Here is a 22,310-nt window from a genome sequence, read left to right on the forward strand (position 1 = left end):
TTCCCTAAATATGCCAGTAAGAATGAAACCTTAAAAATAGTCATTTACTGGTTTCCAGCCAATTCTCAGAATGATAAATAAGTTTTCCCTGACTCTACAATCATACTTGAAAGAGGGAGAAAAATCTGAAAGTGTCTTATTTAAGGAATTTTAAAGTAGCATACAGAATGCTTATACTACTGCAATGCTAAATCGATGACCTTGGGCAAGTCCTTTTTCTTTTAAATGCCTCATTTTCCTAGAAAATAAGATGATCTCAGTGGTTGCTTCCAGTACGATGAAGCAACGTTTCATGCAGAAGGGGAATAAACCTAATGGACCCAGTGAAACAGTATTTATTTCAGAAACTAAAAGCAGCTGAGCATGAAGAGAATGTTCCTGTGTTAACATTTTATTATCTACACACACCAGGTTGCTTCGGGGATCTGTCAATTACAGAAATCTGGAAGTTAATGGAACAATACTTGTGCAGGGCTGGTGAGTCTCCTGTTTAATTATTACATTAAAATGTTCATTTGCGAAATAGTTAACCTACTTTGTTTAATAGGTCATTCTTTCAAAACAGGTGGTTATTTTGTATTTTCACTTTTACCAACTGAGTTTATATAGCCTGAGAATATGTTGATAAGTACCATCCATTGGTTGAGCACCTCCATAATAAGGAATGTTACAATGGAGTAGATGTTAGGACTCTTTATTTCGATAACTTGCCGAAGAGTCAAATCATCCATGGATTTTTTAAAAATAAAAATACCCTTTATAAAAATAAGTCTTAGAGTCTCATCTCAAATATTGAAGTCTCTATGCAGAATTTATGCATGGATTTCTTACAAGACTAATTGATCCATGTGTCAGGTTGCGATGCTCTCTATAATGGCATGGATGCTTACCTCATAACACAGTTGCTGATGATTACCTCATCCATTCTGGAAGATCAGCCTCATGGCTTTTAATGGTACATCCATACAGCTGTGGATCTGTATACTAAAGAACATAGACAATGCATGGCCTGACTTCAAGGATATGGCTCAGTCCTTAAGATGTATAACTTATTGACAAGAATTAAATGTGCAAAATGATACATATAGTTAGCTAGATGATCACTCTTAATATTTAAAATAAGTTTATATACACATTTTCTACATGAGAAATTTGAGATAAGGTTCTTCTACTTCCAAGTCTGTTTACATGTGAATTCCAATATCATTTGACATCTGCACATTGCTGTCATTCGGTAGGGATGTTCATTACCTGTTTCACATTTTTCCAAAAACATAGTTACTCCTCTATGTTCCAGACTTCCTAGTCATTCATAAATACCAGCTCTGTAAATCCAACACATACTGCCACCTTCCTACACAAATTAATGCTCCATTAATGCATGGGGATTAGGCGTATGCTTGTGTGCGCCCGTGTTTTCCTTGAGTGCATGTGCTGAATTTGTAAACAATTCTATGTTTAATCTTTTAGTCGTATTGATTGCATGATTTCTGTCAAGCGGTCAAAGCACCATTTAGTTACCTTTATCCTGGGGTAAGGCAGGTGGACAGGCAGAGCTACCTCTCCCAAATTTTCTTTCTCGTAACGTATTCATTTTTTTAAAGATTTTATTTATTTATCTGAGAGAGAGAACACAAGCAGGACAGGAAGGGGCACAGTGAAGAGGAGAAGCAGGCTCCCCGCTGAGCAGGGAGCCCTGTGTGATGCGGGGCTCCATCCCAGGACCCTGAGATCATGACCTGAGCTGAAGGCAGACATTTAACCAACTGAACCACCCAGTCGCCCCTTAATTTATTCATTTTCATGTGAAGGGTCTGCATGTGAGCATATAAGGAATGTTGTTCACCCAACTGTCTTATAGCCAGAGTCATGTCCTGTGCATTGGGCACTGCCTATATTTTTCTCAAGTAAAGGGTGAGCAGTTTGAATTAACTTAGCAAATGTGCTTTAAATAAAAATACTTGGTGTTTGTAGGAAAGATGTGGCTCAACAAGCCACCTGTAATTTCAAATGCCCGGTCTTCACTCTAGTGCATTTCTTACAGTACTGTCCCTCCTTCACCTAGTTAATGCCTACCCAACACATTTGGTCTCAAATTTGATGTATCTTCCTGGGGAGAGCCTTGCTGGGTCTGTTTAATATCTTCCTTCTCTTGTTTGCAGTATTATTTATCACTTTGTTCCCCCTCTCTACATTAGTATAACACACTAGAATAGTGGTTCTTAGACTTTAGGTAAGAATGTTATGGTAAGCTTGTTAAAACACAGATTCCAGCCAAAGCACCTGAATCTGAAGGTCTGGGGTAGGGTCCATACATTTTAATTCCTAGTACATCCCTAGGTTTATCAATATGCCAAACTGAAGACCCCACTTGAATTAACATGACACTATAATAGAAATTTTATTTTAGATTATTACTGTGCCAAATGTAAGAATTATTAGCTTAATCAGCCACAGGAATAGGGACAGCTTGTTAACTATATGGACACAGAATAAAAGTTAGCAGTAGTTGGCCTATTTGTGGTTCTCTCTCACATTGTTATTTCCGTATGTTTGGCTTATGATAGAATGGAAGCATTTACAATAAATCTGGGGACATGTTATTTTGTCATAATACGTAGAAAGGGAAGCCAAATACAAAAGAAAAGAAAATATGCTAAAAAAAATAGTCTGTGTCTTGATTCCATCACATCTCTTCTAAATAAGACTTTTAAGTTATTAAAAAAAAGAACAAGATGGAAACTTTATGACTTTGATATTCCAGTTGTGATTCTGTAGGGCAAAGAAAGTCATTTCTGCATATCCTTGGGCATTCTTTTTCAAAAATCATTTTCTTAAACCTTTTTCTGACGCTAAGAATTTTGACATGACATATATATTGACTTGGGGCATGACATTCAACAACAAAAAAAGTTGGGATATTCACCCATTTGGAAGGTTTCAAAGGCTATAAAAGTATAGGATGTATTTCCATATCTTATTTTTTATTACCTAGACTTTCTGATTTTTTTTTCATTACTATTAACTTTTCTCCTCTACAAATGTTTGGAGAAACACTTATTGAAATCTAGTGTTCAGGGATTTAAATCTTGAAAAATAATTGAACATTCCTTTAGTCCGAGTTGTGCATATTAAATAAATACACAACAGAGGCAACAATGACCCAATTTTTGTGGTTTGGCATTTTCTGCATGTGCGGCTATAGGAAAAAATTGATCTCGGGCCACAGAAATCTCCTGGATCTGCCTTGAAGTAGTAAAAGTTGTTAATGTGAACCCTACACACACAACACAAACAGGATTCACGTCGCATCTTTTGATTCATCTACTGATAACTGCGTGTGCTAAATTTATTTTAAATCAAAAGAAAGTTTGGTCAACTAAAGGCTTGAATTAAATTCACTGAGCATATGGTGTGGGGGTCATAGGGTAGAGGAGGATGCATCCCTCACAGGTTTTGTGTACGTGGCTGGAGTATATGGTGGTGCTGTGTTTTCTGTATGTACTTCCAGTACCGCATTCAATTAAACCGATTTCTCAGACAGCTGTCAGTGGCAGATCAATGCCTGTCAAACATCGGTAATTAAATGATAATGGCAGTTAGAGCCTGGTTATATTGGTTTTCTGGAACTGCCATAAGAAAGGACCACAGACCAAGGGGCAAAACAACAGAAATATATTTTCTTACCGTCTCGGAAGCTGGAAGTCTGCAATCCAGGCAGGGCCAGGGCTGGTTTCTCCTGAGGCCTCTCTCCTTGACCTTGAGTTGTAGATGCTGTCTTCTCCTTGTGTCCTTACCTGGTCTTCCCTCTGTGTATGTCTGTGTCCTAATCTACTATTCTTCTTTTTTTTTTTTCATTTTTAAATTTTAATTCCTGTGTAGTTAACATACAGTGTTATATTAGTTTCAGGTGTGCAGTATAATGATTCTCACCCCCTCTTGTAAGGACAACAGTCCTCTTGGTGTAGGCGCCCCCAAGTGACCTTGTTGTACCTTATTCTCTTCTTAAAAGGCTACGTCTGCAAATAGAGTCCCATCCCGAGGTCCTGGGAGATAGGGCCTCCATATGTGAATTTGGGTGGACCCAGTTTAGCCCATAACACTGTAAAAACCCAACCGTCCCTGGAGTTAACAATGCAAGGAACACTGACCAACGATCAAATCTTCAGGCCCCCATGAAATTAGAAGAAAAGCTGAAGAAGCACTTGCTACATACTGTGTTCAATATAAAAAGGGGAAAAGAGGAGAGGAAGTAGCTGGTATTGGGGGAGGCAGAGAGTAAGCTTCTGCATGAGTGATCATCTCCAGGAGTGGGCTTCACCATGGCTGAGCTTCATGAGGGAGCCTCTCCATGAGTGAGCATCTCCACAAGTGAATACTTCCACTAGGGAGCATTCCATGAGTGAGCACCTCTATGGATGAGCTTCTCCATGAGTGAGCACCTCCATGAGTGAGCATCTCCTTGAGTGAGCAACCTCATGGGTGAGCTTCTCTATGAGTGAGGTTGTCCATCGGTGAGCACTCCTATGAGTCTAGCTTTTGCATGAGTGAGCCTCTTTATGAGTAAGCATCTCCATGAGTGTGCCTCTCCATGGGTGAGCCTCTCCATGAGTCAATGTCTTTATAAGTAACTCCATGAGTGAGCATGTCCATGGGTGAGTGTCTCCATGAGTGAGCTTCTCCATGGGTGAGCACCTCCGTGAGTCTAGCTTTCCATGAGTGAGCCTCTTTATGAGTGAGCCTCTTTATGAGTAAGTGCCTCTGTAAGTGAGCATCTCCACTAGGGAGCATCTCCATGCGTGTGAATCTCCATGGGTGAGCTTCTCCATGAGTGAGCCTCTTTATGAGTAAGCATCTCCATGGGTGAGCACTTCCACTAGGGAGCACCTCCATGAGTGAAATTCTCCATGAATGAGCATCTCCATGAGAGAGTAACCCTATGGGTGACCATCTCCATGGATGAGCAGCTCATGAGTACAGATTTTCCATGAGTGAGACTCTTTATGAGTAAGCATCTGCATGATGGAGCATCTCTATGAGTGAGCACTTCCACTAGGGAGCATCTCTATGGGTGGGCATCTCCATGGGTGAGCATCTCCATGGATGAGCATCTCCTTTCCATGCTTCTTTGGTGATAGGGACTGATGATGAGGTTGTCTTCATTTAATGTTTCAAGATGGCACTGGTTTGAAGGTGTATTGATGTCACACAAATGACCATATGGTTTTAAGCAATATTTACCAAATCATTCAGGAACTGTGCAAAGCATTGGAAATATAATGACAAGTAAGAGAAACTTCCTCACTTCAAAAAGCTACCAGCACTCAGTCAAATGGGATCTCCTCTCTTGGTGTGTCTCTCTCTGTATTGCACATACGTGCATGCACACTCACTCACAGATGTTTCATAATAGTGCTGTTTCTCTGATGGAAAATATTTCAAACTCATGTCTTGCAGAAGCTTTCCCTCCAACATGGGAGAATAAATTGAATAGCTCACTAGGATGAGTCCTTTCAGACAAGGCTATATTATAATGTTGTCAAAACTTATATAATTCCATAAATGATATCACAGAACAAAATGCAAGTGAGCCTGTCTGTACTAAATTAGAAAAGCTTAATACCCTTCTTCAATAGCAAAATAAACTTGATATGTCCCCTGACGTATACAGCATTAACTGGCTTGTATATAAAATTATGTCTCAGGAAATGAAACTGGCTGAGAAGGTGTAAACAAAACAAAGTTAATTATAATACATCCAAGTTGTGAAGTGACCAGCAAGCTGTCACAATGAACTTCCTAGTAAAAAACAAAAAGGACTGTGGATATGAAAAAGGTAATAAAAGATTGTGGAGTGTTTAACGTGAAAGAACTCTGTATGCACAATAAAAGACAGTTACATAAACACATAGTTACAAGATAACCTTCACATTTTAATGAGGGAAATTGGCAGTTTCTTATAACTCTGCAAATGTGCATGTGTTAAATCAGAGCAGCCCTACTCCTAAATATTTAGCCAAGAGAAATGAAAATATGTCCACAAGATGTTTGCCCAAGGATGCTCATTTCGGGTTTATTCATAATGGCCCAGTTGAGAAACGGTCCAGGGTTTCATCAGTTGCGGAATGAATGGAAAAAAAGGTGATATATTTGTACAATGGACTACTACTTAGTAATGAAAAGAAATGGGTCACTGGTATACACAATAATATTGATGGATCTTTAAAAACGATGCGGAAAGAAGCCAGACACAAAAATACAAACCGTATATTCCCATTTATTTGAAATTTGAGAAAAAGCAACATAAATCTATAGTGGAAAAACTCAGAATGCTCTTGCTTTTCTGGGTAGAGGCGTGAAGTGATTTGGACTCTCGAAGGAGCTTACTGTGAGTGAATTCTGCATCTTGACTGGCTTAAGGAACGCAGGTGTGTGCCTTTGTCAAGATGTGTAGACAGGCATTGGGGTGCCTGGGTGGCTCAGTTGGTTAAACCTCCGGCTCCTGATTTTGGCTCAGGTCGTGATCTCAGGGTCGTGAGATTGAACCCCATGTCTCACTCCCCGCTCAGCGAGGAGTCTGCTTGAGATTCTCTCTCTCCCTCTGCCCCTCCTCCTGCTTGCACTCTGTCTCTCTCTTTCAAAATAAAAAAAAATTAAAAAAAACACCTTTAAAAAAAAGAGGCATAGACAGGCACGCTCAGGATTGTGCATTTCCCTTAGGGATGCACATTCTACCTAAAATAAAACAACAACAACAACAACAAATACTCCTAATAACAAATGATAATATACACACTAAAGTGTTTAGCAATGGAATGTGTTTATTATATACTCGCTATGTCACTTATTTTTTTTTAAAGATTTTATTTGTCAGAGAGAGAGCACAAGCAGGGGGAGCGGGAGAGGGAGAAGCAGGCTTCCCACTGAGCAGGGAGCCCGATGCGGGGCTCGATCCCAGGACCCTGGGATCATGACCTGAGCCGAAGGCAGACGCCTAAAGACTGAGCCACCCAGGCGCCCCTACTTATTTTTAAATATATACATGAAAAGACAGGTTGAATGGAAAAAGGAATAAACAAACGGGTAGCTATATGATAAACCAACTCAAGTAAAATGTGCATCTCCGCAGATGTTGCATGGGTTTGGTGGACTTCTCTTTCAACCTTCCCTATGTTTGAGAATTTTAATATTCCACAGAGGGAAAAAAATAATTTAATACCAATCGTATCTTAGAAAAAGCTAAAGCATGGCTCTTTGGTGCATGCAAAGCAGTAGTAAAGAGCTTCCATGAACTGCCCACAAATACAGAAACCAGTTTACTGAATGTACTTTGAGATGGTAATTGCTGCTTTTAAGGAATCTCCAAACAATGCGTGTTGATGAGTATGCTTTCTGTGGCTTTTTGCCACTTTACATTTATTTTACTGGAGGAATTATTTTTTGCTTCCTGATAACCGCAAACAGAAATTTTATCTGTATTTAATAAAGGCTTATGGGGCGGGGCAGATTTGTGTCTCTTTTTTCGACCCAGATACATAGATACATGAATTTATTTATGGAGTCTGCTTGGGATTCTCTCCCTCTGCCCCTCCTCCCGCTGATGCTCTCTCTCTAAATAAATAAATAAAATCTTTAAAAAAATTGTACTAGAAATACCATATATTATTGAAACAATTTCCACAATTAAATTCATTCAAACGCGTAGTTCATAGAAGATAAACTAGCAATAAATGCATAGCTTCCAATTAAAAAAATTTTGAATCACAGTTTTTGTTAATATAATAATTAGCAATATAGCCAATCTTTTTGCAAGAAGTGATCCTGCCTGTGTCTCAGAAAATTCATCAAGATAGATTGGTTGGGTCTATTTCATTCAATATGCTGGAAATGTATTTTTATTTTATTTTTTTAAAGATTTTATTTATTTATTTGAGAGAGAGGGAGAGCCAGAGAGATCACAGAGGGAGAAGGAGAGGGAGAAGCAGACTCACCACTGAGCAGAGAGACTGACTCCCAGGACCCTGGGGTCATGACCTGAGCCGAAGGCAGACGCTTAACCGACTGAGCCACCCAGGTGCCCCAATATGCTGGAAATTTAAAACTTATTCTTGTTTTCTGGAGGGCCTGTCTTTCATTTCTGGGGAACGCGTGAGTTTTCTGCACATCTCCTACTGGCAAATGTTTGGACATATTTTATCCTAATGCTATAGATTGTGCTTTCAGTACACTTTTTTTTTTTTTTAAAGATTTTAGTTATTTGACAGAAACAGCGAGAGAGGGAACACAAGCAGGGGGAGCGGGAGAGGGAGAAGCAGGCTTCCTGCGGAGCAGGGAGCCCGATGTGGGGCTCGATCCCAGGACCCTGGGATCATGACCTAAGCCGAAGGCAGACGCTTAACACTGAGCCACCCAGGCGCCCCTCCCTACACGGTTTAAAGCCTTTACAGATTACTTCATTTTAGCTCCTTGGAGGTTTTGTTGAAGAAGTCATGTTTGTAATGGGCCATATAGTTAACCTGAAATTCCCTTCTTCCTCTTTCTACTTTGCTGGTTTGATTTATGTACATTTCATTCCATATTTTCTCTTGCTCATTTGTAAATTCTTTCATTTTTTTACTATCAATTGATGATAATCCCTTCCTCTCTGCAAATCCATTTAACAAATGCAATTTATGAATAAAATCCCAATTACTTATGACTTATAGTTGGAGTTTCACTAAAACTGTCAACCCGTACTCTCTTTCCCATCAATAAAATTAGTTTTATAATCATTAACCTTTTTCCCCCACCAGTTCTTAAATTTTCCCTCAGTCAGTTTTGGGCATTCAAGTCTGTCCAATGATTATAATTTCCTTATGGTACAGTTCTTGCTTTCAAGAATTCTTTTTTAGGGGCACCTGGGTGTCTCCGTGGGTTAAGCATCCGACTCTTGATTTTGGCTCAGGTCATGATCTCAGGGTCATGGGATCAAGCCCCACATTGGGCTCCACGCTCAGTGCGGAGTCTGCTTGAGATTCTCCCTCACTCTCCCTCTGCCCCTCCCGCCCATTCACAGGCTCTCTCTCTCTAAAAAGAAATAAATAAAATATTTAAAAACAAAAAAGAATTCTCTTGAAGCAGTTGCTTAGCTCATTCATTAGATTTATGTGCTTATATTTATCATTCTTCTTTATTACACTCTCTCTGTATTGAGACACATTCATGTTTGATTGTCCAGGTCATTAAAGTGAGTGTTAAGAATGAAATCCCTTTCAATGAATTCAGTGATATTTTTCAGTTAGGATATTTTTCGTTGCTGAGGAAAAATCTTCATGGCTGAACCTCCTTACAGCCTGTTGTTAACTGTACATATATTTCCCTGGGTTCTATCATAATCTTTGCATTCAGTCCTCGAGAATATTTTTTTTCTGGTACGATGTCCATTTTCCTACATACCAACCTGTACTCACGCTTTTTATTTAGAGCATGGTAATTTGAAAAGGACATTCACCAAACACAACTCCTAAACATTTTAAATTATATCTTTAAAGCTCCCATCTGCACATTTTATTTATTCTGTTCTCGGTAGGAAGCACTGACTCTTGAGTTGGTTTTCCTTCTTCAGCCTAGAGCGCCTTGTACCTAGCTTTACCTTTCCCTGCGCCCTTAAGCCAGTGAGTTTGGACTCCATTCAGCACATTCTTTGTCCAAACTCTTGGTATCTGAGGCTGGGGTAGGTTTCCCCTCAGAATCTATGAGCAACCTCAAGAGTGAATTCCAAGAAAGATAGGGAGGGGTCTTCATTATATCTTTATTTTCTATAAATTCATATTTTATATTTAAGATCCATTTAGCATTGAGGTACCATGGGTTGGGCTATGAACAAAATGGGCCGGAAACATTCCCAACCATCAGTCTCAGTGCAAGTCCCCTATTCTTTTGGGAACCAACTGAGTGTGTAAACTCAAACAGTGCCCCTAAGGGTAGATTCAAGTATCTGATGCCCATAATTTTACTTCCCAAATTCATGCAGAGGACTTTATAATGATATCTTGAAACATGCAAAATGGAAGAGGTACATGTTCTTCACCCTAAAAAAAATACGTAAAGAAACCAATTTTTTGTAATGAGGTATGTCACTACCCCTGTGTCTGACATGGAAGCCATAGCTTCTTGCCAGGGATATTAATCTAAATCCAGATGCCACTTTTCACTGATGCAATCAGCGGCCTTGTTGTGATTATTCTTGATATCGAAGGATTGTCATATATGACCCTGTAGGTGATGCTGAACTTGAACTAGTAAGAGTCCCCTTGTGTGCAAAATGCAGATGAATTGTAGCTTGAGTCCTGCAAACACAGAATGCCAAATTCATTACTGACCATGCACCTGCCAGAGGATCTGCATGATCACTGGTTGAGAAATTAAACGAATACATAAATGAATAAAAGCTTAAACAAACAGAAACTTTCAACAGCACAGAGGCTGCCGGTAATCAATCAGTGGTAATGCATAATTCCAGAGTAAGAGGTCCAATCATGGACACGACACTTGAAATATTTCTGTCTGTGCACAGATATACAACCAGTAAAGACCATATACAGAACACAAAAGAAGCTCTTTTGCAATGGATGGCAAGAATACCATGCAATATTTGGTGTGGATAGTGAGAATTACAGTTAATAGGGACAAGGTCTGAAATGTGAAGTTGTCATATCTCCATGGAAGATTCTCATCCAGAGAGATGAATACACACACACACACACACACACACACACACACACACACCCAGTAGCAGAAACAGTAACTACAAACAAGAGCACATGGAGAATTGGAAATACTAAAGGAACTGATGCTATTCAAAAGTTAGGACTAAAATTTGGTTCAAGGGCATCATCACTGAGACAGAATGCTCTACCATGGGATGCTTTAAACCTGTATTGAGAACCAGCCTTAAAAACCTTCTAGGCCTGTGGAATAGGATACGTTCTGGGATCTTTCAGACTTTTAGTCTTTTCCCGACGTCAGACTGGAGATTGTTAGCATTTGCTCCAACAATGGCTGTGGAAATCAATTTAGATTAATTGTATAAAATGTTCATTCGAGAGACTGACACACACCACACATTCAGTAAACAGAGACTCCCCAAGGAATGAAGACCTTCAGTTTATATTCAGGACTGTTACAAATTAACTGGAATATCAGAATTATTTTATACTCTAGGAGAGAGCAGAAGAGAATTTGAGTAATAAATGGATACATCCTTGAAACCTTAATACGGCTTCCATTGTCCTGCATGTCTCTTGCAGGAATTAATCACAGGGTGAGACCATGTATCCTGAAAAAGGGAACATATCCAACTGGGTGCTACTGAAGACCCACAGCCCACATCCTTGACTGAAGACCCTCTTGAGCCAGGTACACACTTCTAGAATCTCTTTGTGGCTGGAACCTCAGAAATTTTCTGGGAACTCTCCTTAGAAATCATGTTCTGAAAGTCTATTTAGCAATGTATTCATATAAGAATTGCAAGTGGGAATCTGAAGATGTTTTCAGGCAGCCTTAAGACTCATCGTTCATCAAAAATTTGAGGATATGAAAGAAAACTGTTCCATCATATTTTCCACCTAATTTTTTTTTTCTTGACATTTCGAGGTCTGTAGATGGATTCCATTCACGGTAAGTAGTATTTAAAGAAAAAAAAAAAAGAAATAAAACAGGATTTGTTCCATTCAAGTTATTGTTCATCTATGCCAACATATTTTTTTTTAACTCTAGACATTTCAAGAACTGCTCAGTGTCTATTTCAAAATGTCAACCATCACTGACTAATTTGGTTCTTTCCTTAGAGAGGGCATTTTTTGACAGGATTGTCCTCAACAATGGAAGGATACTTCATGAGCTCTAACGAAGTTACTTGACTTCTGGGTTTGCTTTAATTTAAATGGTATGACTGAAAATGTAGCTGTGCCACTCATGGGTGATTTTAATAATCAAAGTAATTTAATTTATCTGGACCAAGCTCCCTTTTTGTTAAATGGTTACAACCTGCTGTCAGATTCTACTTTACAAAAATCTGTAGTTTAAAAAAATGGTGAGAGATCAACATCTCATCCAATGATTGCCTACAATTATGAAATTTAGTCACTACTGAGATGCCTCCTCAAGAACCTAGCATTCACTCTGGGATCACTGGATCCTGTGACCCATTCAGAGACAGGTCTTCACCTAACACCAAACAGTAGCAAATGAATTTTATTTTGTTTTGTTCTATTTTTCACTCTGCTTGCTGACTTGGTTCCTCCTGATTCTGTATCCAGTACTTATTTATACATGGAATGTTGTCATTGGATACATACACAGAGTAGGGTTTTTGCGTATCACGGGTGTTTGATGATTAATAAATATGTCTTTGCATTTTGCAAATTCTTACAATGCATATCCTGGTGATTAAAGAACACACAATGCGATAAATTTCTGCTAAAACCTGTCCGATTATATAACTCACACCTCCAATAGAAACCCTCACACAATGCACATTTATGCATAGGTGTGTTTTGGTTATTATGTATATCTCTATGATAAACTAAATTTGCCACAGAATAGATGCCTTAAGGATGGCGGGCATTTAAAAGATTATAAAACAGGGCGCCTAGGTGGCTCAGTCGTTAAGCGTCTGCCTTCGGCTCAGGTCGTGAGCCCAGGGTCCTGGGATCGAGCCCCGCATCGGGCTCTCTGCTCCGCGGGAAGCCTGCTTCTCCCTCTCCCACTCCCCCTGCTTGTGTTCCCTCTCTCGCTGTCTCTCTCTCTCTGTCAAATAAATAAATAAAATCTTTAAAAAAAATAAAAGATTATAAAAGAAGTGAGACAATAAATCTGTATATAAGTTAATGTTCTCTATGGGACTATTATTTTAATGAAGAATGAATTATCTCAGTCACCAGTAATCTAAAAGCAGAAATTAATATCTGCTAATAGGCAATTTAATATCAAATGATTGTTCTCTAATAAAACAGTGCAACTGTTTTAACTGCTGTATAAGGCACTCAGTTCTTCATGTTCTTGTCTAATATACTGAGATAGGCTGTTAGTGCAGAAAGTGATTTCACTGAGCACTTTATTCTCTGGTGTTCTAACCATTGCTATGGCAATCTTAATAAACCAAAATCTACTAGTCCAAGTGCCTTAAATGTGTCTGGATATCGTGTTTCATAGGAATGTCCTTGAGAATGGTCCCATTAGGATGATGGATAGCCTTTGTATTTTATGTGTATGATGATGACACCCCTGTGAGATTTTCAGGAAATCTGCATCTAGTGCAAATGAGAAAAGGAGGCACGCTCTACTTCCAATTTTTTGTTTGTGTGCTTTCTTTCAAGTTTTTTTTTTTCCCTCTAAAGCTTAATTTTTTTTTTATCATGGTTTTAAGGAAAACGTTAAATGGACCATCCTAACCTCGTCTGTGTATATCCCTCAGCAGCATTAAGTCTAATGATAGTGCTGGGCAACAGATCTCTGAAACGTTTTTGTCTTGCAAACCTGAAACTCTAGAGCCAGTTGGAGTAGACGTCGATCCCCACCCCCGACCCCATCGTAGCCCTGGTAGACACCTTTCTGCTTTCTGTTTCTATGACTTTGACCAGATACTTCATATGAGTGCAATTCCACAGTATGTGTCCTTTGGTGACTGGCTTATTCTGCGTAGTGTCATATCCTCAAAGTTCACTCACGGTTTAGCATGTAACAGGCTTGCCTTTTTTAAGGCTGCCAAATTTCTTGGATGTGACACCAAAACCAAAGGTGACAACAAATGAAATTGGACAAGTGAGACCACACCAAGCTTTGGAAACTTTTGCACATCAAAAGAAACAGTTAACAGAGTGAAGATGCAACTTAATTGCAAATCATGTATCTAAAAGCGGATATTGTCAAGAATGTATAAAGAATTCCCACAACTGAAAAGGCACAAAAGAGCCCAATTTGGAAAAAAATAGGCAGAAGGCTTGAACAGAGCCGTGTTTACTCAAGAAGATGTGCAGTCATTCATAAGCATAAGAAATGATGCTTATAATTGCTAATCCTCAGAGAAATGTGAATCAGAACCACAGTGAGACAGCCCCTGACACCAAACAGGATGGTGACTTTAGACAAAAAGAAAGTAACAAATGTTACTGAGCATGCAACATTGGAAACTCACACACCGTTGATGAGGACTGTAAAAATAGTGAGCTCATTATGGAAAAAGGAGGTGTGGAGCTTCCTCAGATAATGAAAAATTGAATTATCATATGACCAGCAATCCCACTTTTGGGTATATGTCCCCAAGAATTCAAGCAGGATCATGCAGATATATGTGCATAGCCCTGTTTACTGCACTAATATTTACACTATCCCAAGAAGTGGAAGCAGCTCAAAAGTCCATCAGGAAATGAATGGATAAAGATGTACCACACAGTCCTTATGACGTAGGAAAGACGTTAGGGTTCAAAGCCAACAGCCAAGAAAGAATTCTTGGGATGTCTTTGGGGCAAAAAAGTTGTTTTACTGAAGCATGGAGACAGGTCCCGTGGGCAGAAAGAGCTGCACCGGGGCCCTGACGAGTGGCCCATCATATACTTTCATGTTGGGAGGGGGTTAGGGAGAGCACAAGTCTCTAAGGAATTTTGGAAGCAAGGTTTCCAGGACCTTGAGGGCCTATAGCTATTGTTGGGAGAAGGTCATGTACTACCGTCTAACAAAACCTGAGTCATGAGACCCTTCAGATGTGTATCGGTGGGTCGTACGCTTGGGGGATGATTGCCGACATGTTTGTTGGGGTGTTTAGAGATAAAGGAAGTTTCCAGAGGAATTTTATATGTTACAGTAGACTTACAGGATCCTGGGGGCCAGGCTAAGGTTGCCTCTGGCCCTTAGAGAAGTGTCAACATCGAGGTAGCTGAGTCCCCAGAGGAAGGTCACTCTGCCTGTTTCAAGGACGTGTCAGTGGGCTCTAGGTAGTAAGGAAACTTCATAATTTTTCTTCTGCCTTTGTGTCCCACATCAGTAAAGCTTAATTTCCTCACAGATTTCTTTCCAAAGTTCAAGTCCAGCTGTTTAAGTAAAATGAATATTTTAAAAGCCACGTGCAATGAAGAGTGATTATCCCTCTAAGATGGACATGAGTTTTGTAAGCAGGAGGCACAAACAGAATGAAGAACTGACTCAGGCTATCCTAAGCTGTATGGAGTAAATTCCAATTAAACCTGAAATCTAAAAAAAAAAAAAAAAAAAAAAAAAAAAAAAAAACTGAAATCTGAAAATGAAAGGAAGTAATTAGGTGAAAAAGGAAATTTACCGTATACGATAAAATTTTAACAGAGACTTTCCTGTTAACTTCCTATGTGAAAAATTTAATTCATTCAGAGACTAGTTCATCAAAGACTTGTATATGAAAAGTTTTACCTGATAGATACACATGCAAAGCGAAAATTAAGTGTTCCTGGGGAAAATAGAGTTTGTGTCGATTTCATAATCATGCGTAGTTATGTTTCTGATGTGTTAGTCTATTTTTAAAACCTAGGTCACACTGCTGATGTGTACCGTGTGCATGCTTATGGGTGCGTGCCCACAACGGGTGGGAATCTAACAAGATGGTGTATGTGAAAATATTTTGAACCCTGTAAATGCATAAACCAGCATGCACACTCCTGGATGATGAGCAAGAAGCTCACGTATGTCGAGTATCCGTCTCCTGAGAGACATGACTAAGACCCAGGTCTTTCGAGGTGTCATTTCACTCTTTGTCTGCAATCATGAAAAAGTCATCTCAGCATATCATCTTGGCTTTGTATTCATGTCCTGCTAGTGTGCCTGGTGGGTACAACATTCTCTGTCCCATCACAGACGTTAATTATGGCAGTCATCGTCCAGAAATATGACATCTGGGATGTTCATAAGGCAGGAACTCCCCAGGTGACCAGCAGCGTTAATTCTTCTTGGGAATACAAAATCCCCCCAATTTTTATTGCTTCCCATAAATTCTTGTCTTTGCTTCACAGCCATTACTTAAAACATCAAAATAGTGAGTGTCAAATTTAATAATTCTATAAAGTGAAATATGAGCATAGAAGAAGAATTTGCTTTCCATAATGCAAATAAGCTCTATAATGCTCTGAATATCCACTGTTAATTATTTTCAACCATCTAATCAATAAGAACCTTTGAACCTCTAATTTTCAATTAGAAGTAACACAAATTTACCACGATAACAGCACTCATTACAAAATACAGCATCTAATCGTATAATGGTTACGAGCAACATCAAATTTAATATAAGTTGGCATTCAGAGGCAAAAGGGTTGAAAATACCATTTTATTAACATTGTGCTGTGTAATTCTAAAATATTTCAACATTCTGGCAGGGTACCTAATTTATATTTAATCCCATTTAAAATATTCCTCTGAATAAATTAGACTCTAAGGCAGCTATTCAAATTGGGTCTTAAAATGATAAACAGAATTGGACAATTTAGGCAGAGAGCAGCTGTCCTGTATTTGGCCACATGTCATTATTATACTCACGTATGCAATCAATATGGACTCAATTACTAGAAATAATGGAAGTCATAATACTTCACTCCAGTAGTTTAATTTGCTTGCATGATTTATTATGCTTTATTAACCAAAAGGAGATTATACACTTGTATGTGAAGGTGTTATTATTTTAGGGTAGGGAAAGCTCAGGTGTAGACATATGAAAAGAGTATTTATGGGTGCAGAAATGGTGCTCGTTCTAAGAATAAACTGGGAAAGAACTAAGCAATTTTTGGGACACAGAATCATTTGGACAATGCTCATTAAGAAGTTTATGCCATGGTGAGAACTGGAACAGCTTAATACTTACATGAAGAACACAGGGTCCTTGGGCATCCATGGCCACAGGCAAGGCAGGTCGTCTCTTGGACTTCTGTGCACTTAGCTCTTGTTGGGGTCAGAGTGCATGCCAATGATCTCTACTTGCTATAAAAGCATATGCTGCTATAGTCGCTTTCAGGAAAAGCGATTCGTGCCTTTAAGACTACATTAACAGAAACGCTAAACATGATGGCACAACACCAACAAAAACTCCTATCCTCCTAATATTCTACTTCTACCCATTGCTAACTTTTTGTTTTGGGTGTGGCCATTTGATAGAAGACAAGCATGACATCGTCCTATTTTTCAGATCGTTCTTGATGGATTACACAATATCAAAAGGACGGCATAATAATTAATGCATAAGAACTAGAGTGACTGTCTACATTCCAGGCACAAAGAGAGATGTCAGTTGACTCTTGAACCATGTGGGAGTTGGGGACCAACCCCCTACGTGGTCAGAAATCCACAGACAACTTTTGACTCCCCCAAAACTTAACTACTAACAGCCCACCGTTGACTGGAAAGCCTTCCCAGTAACATGAATAGTTGGTTCACACATATTTTGTATGTTCTATGTATCATGCGCTGTATCCTTACAATAAACTAAGTCACAGAAAAGAAAATATATTAACCAAATCATAAGAAAGAGAAAAAAACACAGGACTGTAGTGTGTGTATTCCAAAAAATCCGTGTATAAATGAACCCACATGCAAACCTGTGTTGTTGGAGAGTCAGCGGTATTTCATGGAACAATAGCCCTAGATCGTAAGTGGAAGGACATTAGGATGGCAGGGGCAAAGAGCCTCACAGTTGCCCACTGACGTTAGCCAGGGGGAATGCAAACGTTAAGAATGGGAATTTTAGGAGCACCTGGGTGGCTCAGTCGGTTAAGCATCCATTAAGCATCTGACTCTTGATTTCCGCTCACGTGGTGATCTCTGGGTCCTGGGATGGAGCCCCGTGTTGGGCTCCCTGCTCAGCGAAGAGTCTGCTCCTCCCTCTCCCTCTGCTCCTCCCCTGCTCATGTGCACTCTTTCTTTCTCAAATAAATAAGTAAATCTAAAAAATAAAAAAGAATGGGAATTCTTTAGGACAGAAACGGAGGCAGTGTGAGCAGGAAGATGATACTTAAGAGCAGTAACCCACAGCACACATGCTGGGAGAAGGTGAACACTGGATGTACCCTCAGTCACCACTGATAGGAGGAAGTCATTAGTCTAAATCCAATTAAATCTGTCTCAAAGAAACGTGTGGTGAGCATGCATCTGTAATGCTCATTCAATACAAGTTGAGTACCAATGCCCCAAATCACGGAGTCCTTCCCATCTTCGTTTCTCTTGTCCACCCCCGCCCCCCACTTAATCTACCAGCGATTAGGTTCCACCTGATTCTTGGTCTCCAACACAACCACTGTCTCAAATTTACACATACGCAGAAGTATCCAGGTGGGTCTCCCTCTTTCTGTGTCAGTTATGGGCAACTTGTGTCCCCCTAAAACTCATATGTTGAAACCCTAAGCCCCAGTGTGAATGTATGTGGAGAGGGAGAAATAGTTAAAGTTGAGCGAGGTCATAAGGACAGAGTTTGCATCCTTACAATAAGAGAGACCCCAGAGTGCTCTCCCTCTTGTCTGTCTCTCTCTCTGTCTGTTTCTGTCTGTCTCTGTCTCTGCAAGCACCGAGGCAGAGCCATGTAGGACACACTGAGTAGGTGACCATCCACAAGCCAGGAAGCGAGTTTCCTCACCGGGAACCAGCCCTGCCTGCACCTGGATCTTGGCCTTCCAGCCTTCGGCACTGTGAGAGAATCAGGGTGTGCTGTTGAGGCTGCCCCATCTGGAGTCCCCGTCTGGCTATGACAGCCCCGGGCAGGCTAATGGGGTCACTGTTTTATGACAGGTAGCATACCATCAAAGCCCTCAACACAGCCTCCAAGGTTTTATAGGATCTTCTTCCCAACGTGGTCTCCTCCGCGTCTTCTGTGTTCAGCTCTCGTGGGATTTCTTCCATTTTTGCCCCCAAGCCTCACGACACTGTTGCTCCCTTGTTTGCAGACACACGTATTAGAATTCTCCTAGCCCTTGAGCAAGATAGAAACCCCCTTCTGTGCCGAGGTCTCTGCTCTTCTAAGTTTCTCATATCGCCCATGTCCATTTTATTCCATGCACCATGTGGACGTGGAGACTTGTCCATGTCCTCTCCTTGTTTTGCTTCGGGACCTCAAAGAAGGAGAGCCCAACACACAGACGAGAGTAATGACACCTTCTCGGTGTCAGCCCTCCATGGTGACGGTCCGGGAAAAGGATACCAGGCAAGCAAAGACATGAAGCGTGCCGTGCAAAGCTGCATGCTGCCATTTTGCGTATTGCTTCACACAGGGCCTTAAAGCAACATATGGAAAGAGACTATGCAGTTGTGTGTTGACCCTGCCACACAAAAGACAAACCGTTTTGATGCTGAAACAAATCACTACATGGATAACACACTCTTGAGTGACATGAAGCAGAAGAGAACACGTCTAAATCATCCAGGTGCAGATATTTATCATCCATCCTGGTGGTGAGCCTGCCTACTCTCCAGTGTTCCTCATCGAGGAGAAATGGCTTGTTGGTGTTCCTGACAAGTCTCTCCAGTTCCCCACCCAAATATCGATAAAGATGGAGTGAAATCTGTCTCCCTTGATCCAACACAACATGCACAACATCAGCACGACATATAAAACCAGGACTGATGGTCCGGTAGCCGTAGCTGTAGGCTGTGTAATAACCGCTAGACACACAATTAGACACCCTGCAAAGGGCTGCTCAGCCTCCCCCTATAGACCGTGGGTTCCAAGACAGCAGACATATCTCTGAATGTCTGAATTCATAAACTGAGTCCTGTGTTCTCCTTTACTCAACACATACTGATGGGCCACTGTTGACGTTCCTACGATTGCTGTAACAAATTCCCCCAAACGCGGTTGCGTAAAAGAACGGAAATGTAATATCTCACACGTCTGGAGGTCAGAGTCCAGAGTGGATCTCACTAGACTACGATGAAGGCATCACAAGAGCTGTGCTCTTCCTGAAGCTTGAGAAAAAAAAGATCTCTCTCCTTGCTTCCTGCAGCTGGTCTGTTCCTTCTCCAGGGTGCCCATATTCCTTTGCTTGAGGTCCCCTTCCAGCCACCAAGTGCATTACTCCAACTTCTGCCTCCCTCCTTCCCAGATCAATCCCTTGTGGTTCCTATTGGTTCCACTTGTATAATACAGGCTGATCTCCCCATCTCTAGAGCCTGTATTGAATCAAACCTGCAAAGTCCGTTTTGACGTGTAACATGTTAACATGGCTCCAGGGATGAGGATGTGAACCTCTTCAGAGGGGGAGAGGCATCTCCTGCTGTGCCTAAACCATATTGTGTTAAGTGCCCAGAAGGAAGAAAGATGCCCATCCATCTGCCCAGGTGTGTCCCATCCCCTGCTTCCCATTGCCCACAGCTCACCTCTGCACTTCGGGTCTGGCCCCTTGGTTATTTCTGGGGAAACCAGGAGCATGCATTACGGTGTGGATTTCTTCCAAGCTAAGGACTGGACAGGCAATCTTCTGTGGTTAGGACTTCATGAGACAGGGGCCAGTACCACCAAAGCCCTAGGTTTCAGGTTAGGTTCTGGGCGGCTCCTCAACATCTGGACAGGAAATGTGCATTTGGTTAGGTGTTCCTCTCAGAAAGAAAGAATCAGCCAAAACAATCAAAAGAGCCGCAGGGACATTCTGTGTCCAACACACTATCACCCCCCCAACCCCAGAATGTAAGGTTCATGGTGACAGACGGCATGTCATGGTTTACAACTGCAGCTCATGAGCTTATATTCCTGGTCATTAGGAGGCAATCAATATTTATGAAATAAATACCATAGTGGTTAAAAGCTCTAAAACCACTTGATGTAGTGCATGCATCTTACAAAGAAGTTCCTCAATACAGAATAACAAAAAGGTGGCACGTTGCAACAGGGAGACACTGCAATACTATTTCTTAAAATGTCTAATTTTTTTTAATTGCCTTTTTAAAGGGAAACCACACTATTCATTTTTTTAAAAAATGTGATTGCAAGAGCTAAAGTAGCTGAAGTGACCGGTACCTCTAGAGTGAAGTCGTGCCTACAAATCACAGATGGGGGATGCATCAGTCACCAAGAATCAGAAACCTTTGAGGCCAGCAGGAAGATATGCTCAAGGAAAGTCTGGAAGCTTCAGCGCCGGGCTGTCTATCTTCGTTATGACGTCCATGCTCCAGGGAAACTGCCATGTTCATTGAAACTGCCTCTGGGTCGCAGAAACGGTGTGATTTGGGAAACATAGATTATATCAGTATGGTCTCAGGAATGTAGCCATCGTGTTAAGATGTTTCTTCTCATTCTTACCTTGTTACCTTCTCATCTTTATAGTTACAAAATTTCACGGCAGTGAAATGAGATGCCCAAAAGAAGCGTCCGGCAGAGTTCACGATGGAAAATACAATCCATTGCTAATATTTCTGCGCTGATAAAGTAAAATGATGTACGGGTAATGGGGTCAACATAGCATAGGGGGAGGAGTGTTTAAAACGTGTTTTCATTTTATGTGCAGTCCTTTCTTTGTTCAAAAGAAACTGTTCCCCATTGTACATGTACACAATTCTAAGGAAATCAAATTAGCCACACCTGGTGATGTCCTGTTTTGATTCTTGTGTTTCAGTTGGTACTGATTTTGGTGATTACTCCCCTCCGTGTACTTTTGGTTTTGATGTAAACATTTTCAAATATCCAAGTCCCTAGTCAAAGCGTTTCGTTTTCTGGGTCTCAAAGTCAGATCCAGAGATAAGCGTGAACAGGTTTAAAATATTAATAGTTTGGATGAAGCCCATTTATAAAATGATACCTGGAAATAAGGGTGTTGAATGCATTCCGACAATACCAAGTCTGGAATGAATATATGAGATGTCGCTTCGTTTGTAATTATTATTATTTTTTTAGATTTTATTTATTTATTTGAGAACAAGAGAGTGCACATGGTGGGGAGGGGCAGGTGGAGAAGCAGACTCCCCACTGATCAGGGGGCCTGACGCAGGAATTGATCCCAGGACCCTGAGATCATGACCCCAGCTAAAGGCAGACGCTTAACTGACTGAGCCATCCAGGTTCCTCTCATTTGCAATCATTTTCATAAAGCAGTCATGAAACCTAAGAAGACTTAAGTAAAAGTTCATTGATTGACTAACTTTTCTGAAATAGTCTAAATATAAAGGTCATTGGAGAGTTTTCATTAAATACTGGAGGTATCTGAGAATCTGTATGAATACATAGATATGTTTCCCATAGTGTTCCATACAGACTAATGAACACATCAAATATTTGTGAATAATCCACTGTAGAGAAAGACATTTATGGGGCCCCTGGATGGCTCAGTGGGTTAAGC

Source organism: Zalophus californianus, chromosome X (genome assembly GCF_009762305.2).
Source record: "Zalophus californianus isolate mZalCal1 chromosome X, mZalCal1.pri.v2, whole genome shotgun sequence".
Lineage (NCBI taxonomy): Eukaryota > Metazoa > Chordata > Mammalia > Carnivora > Otariidae > Zalophus > Zalophus californianus.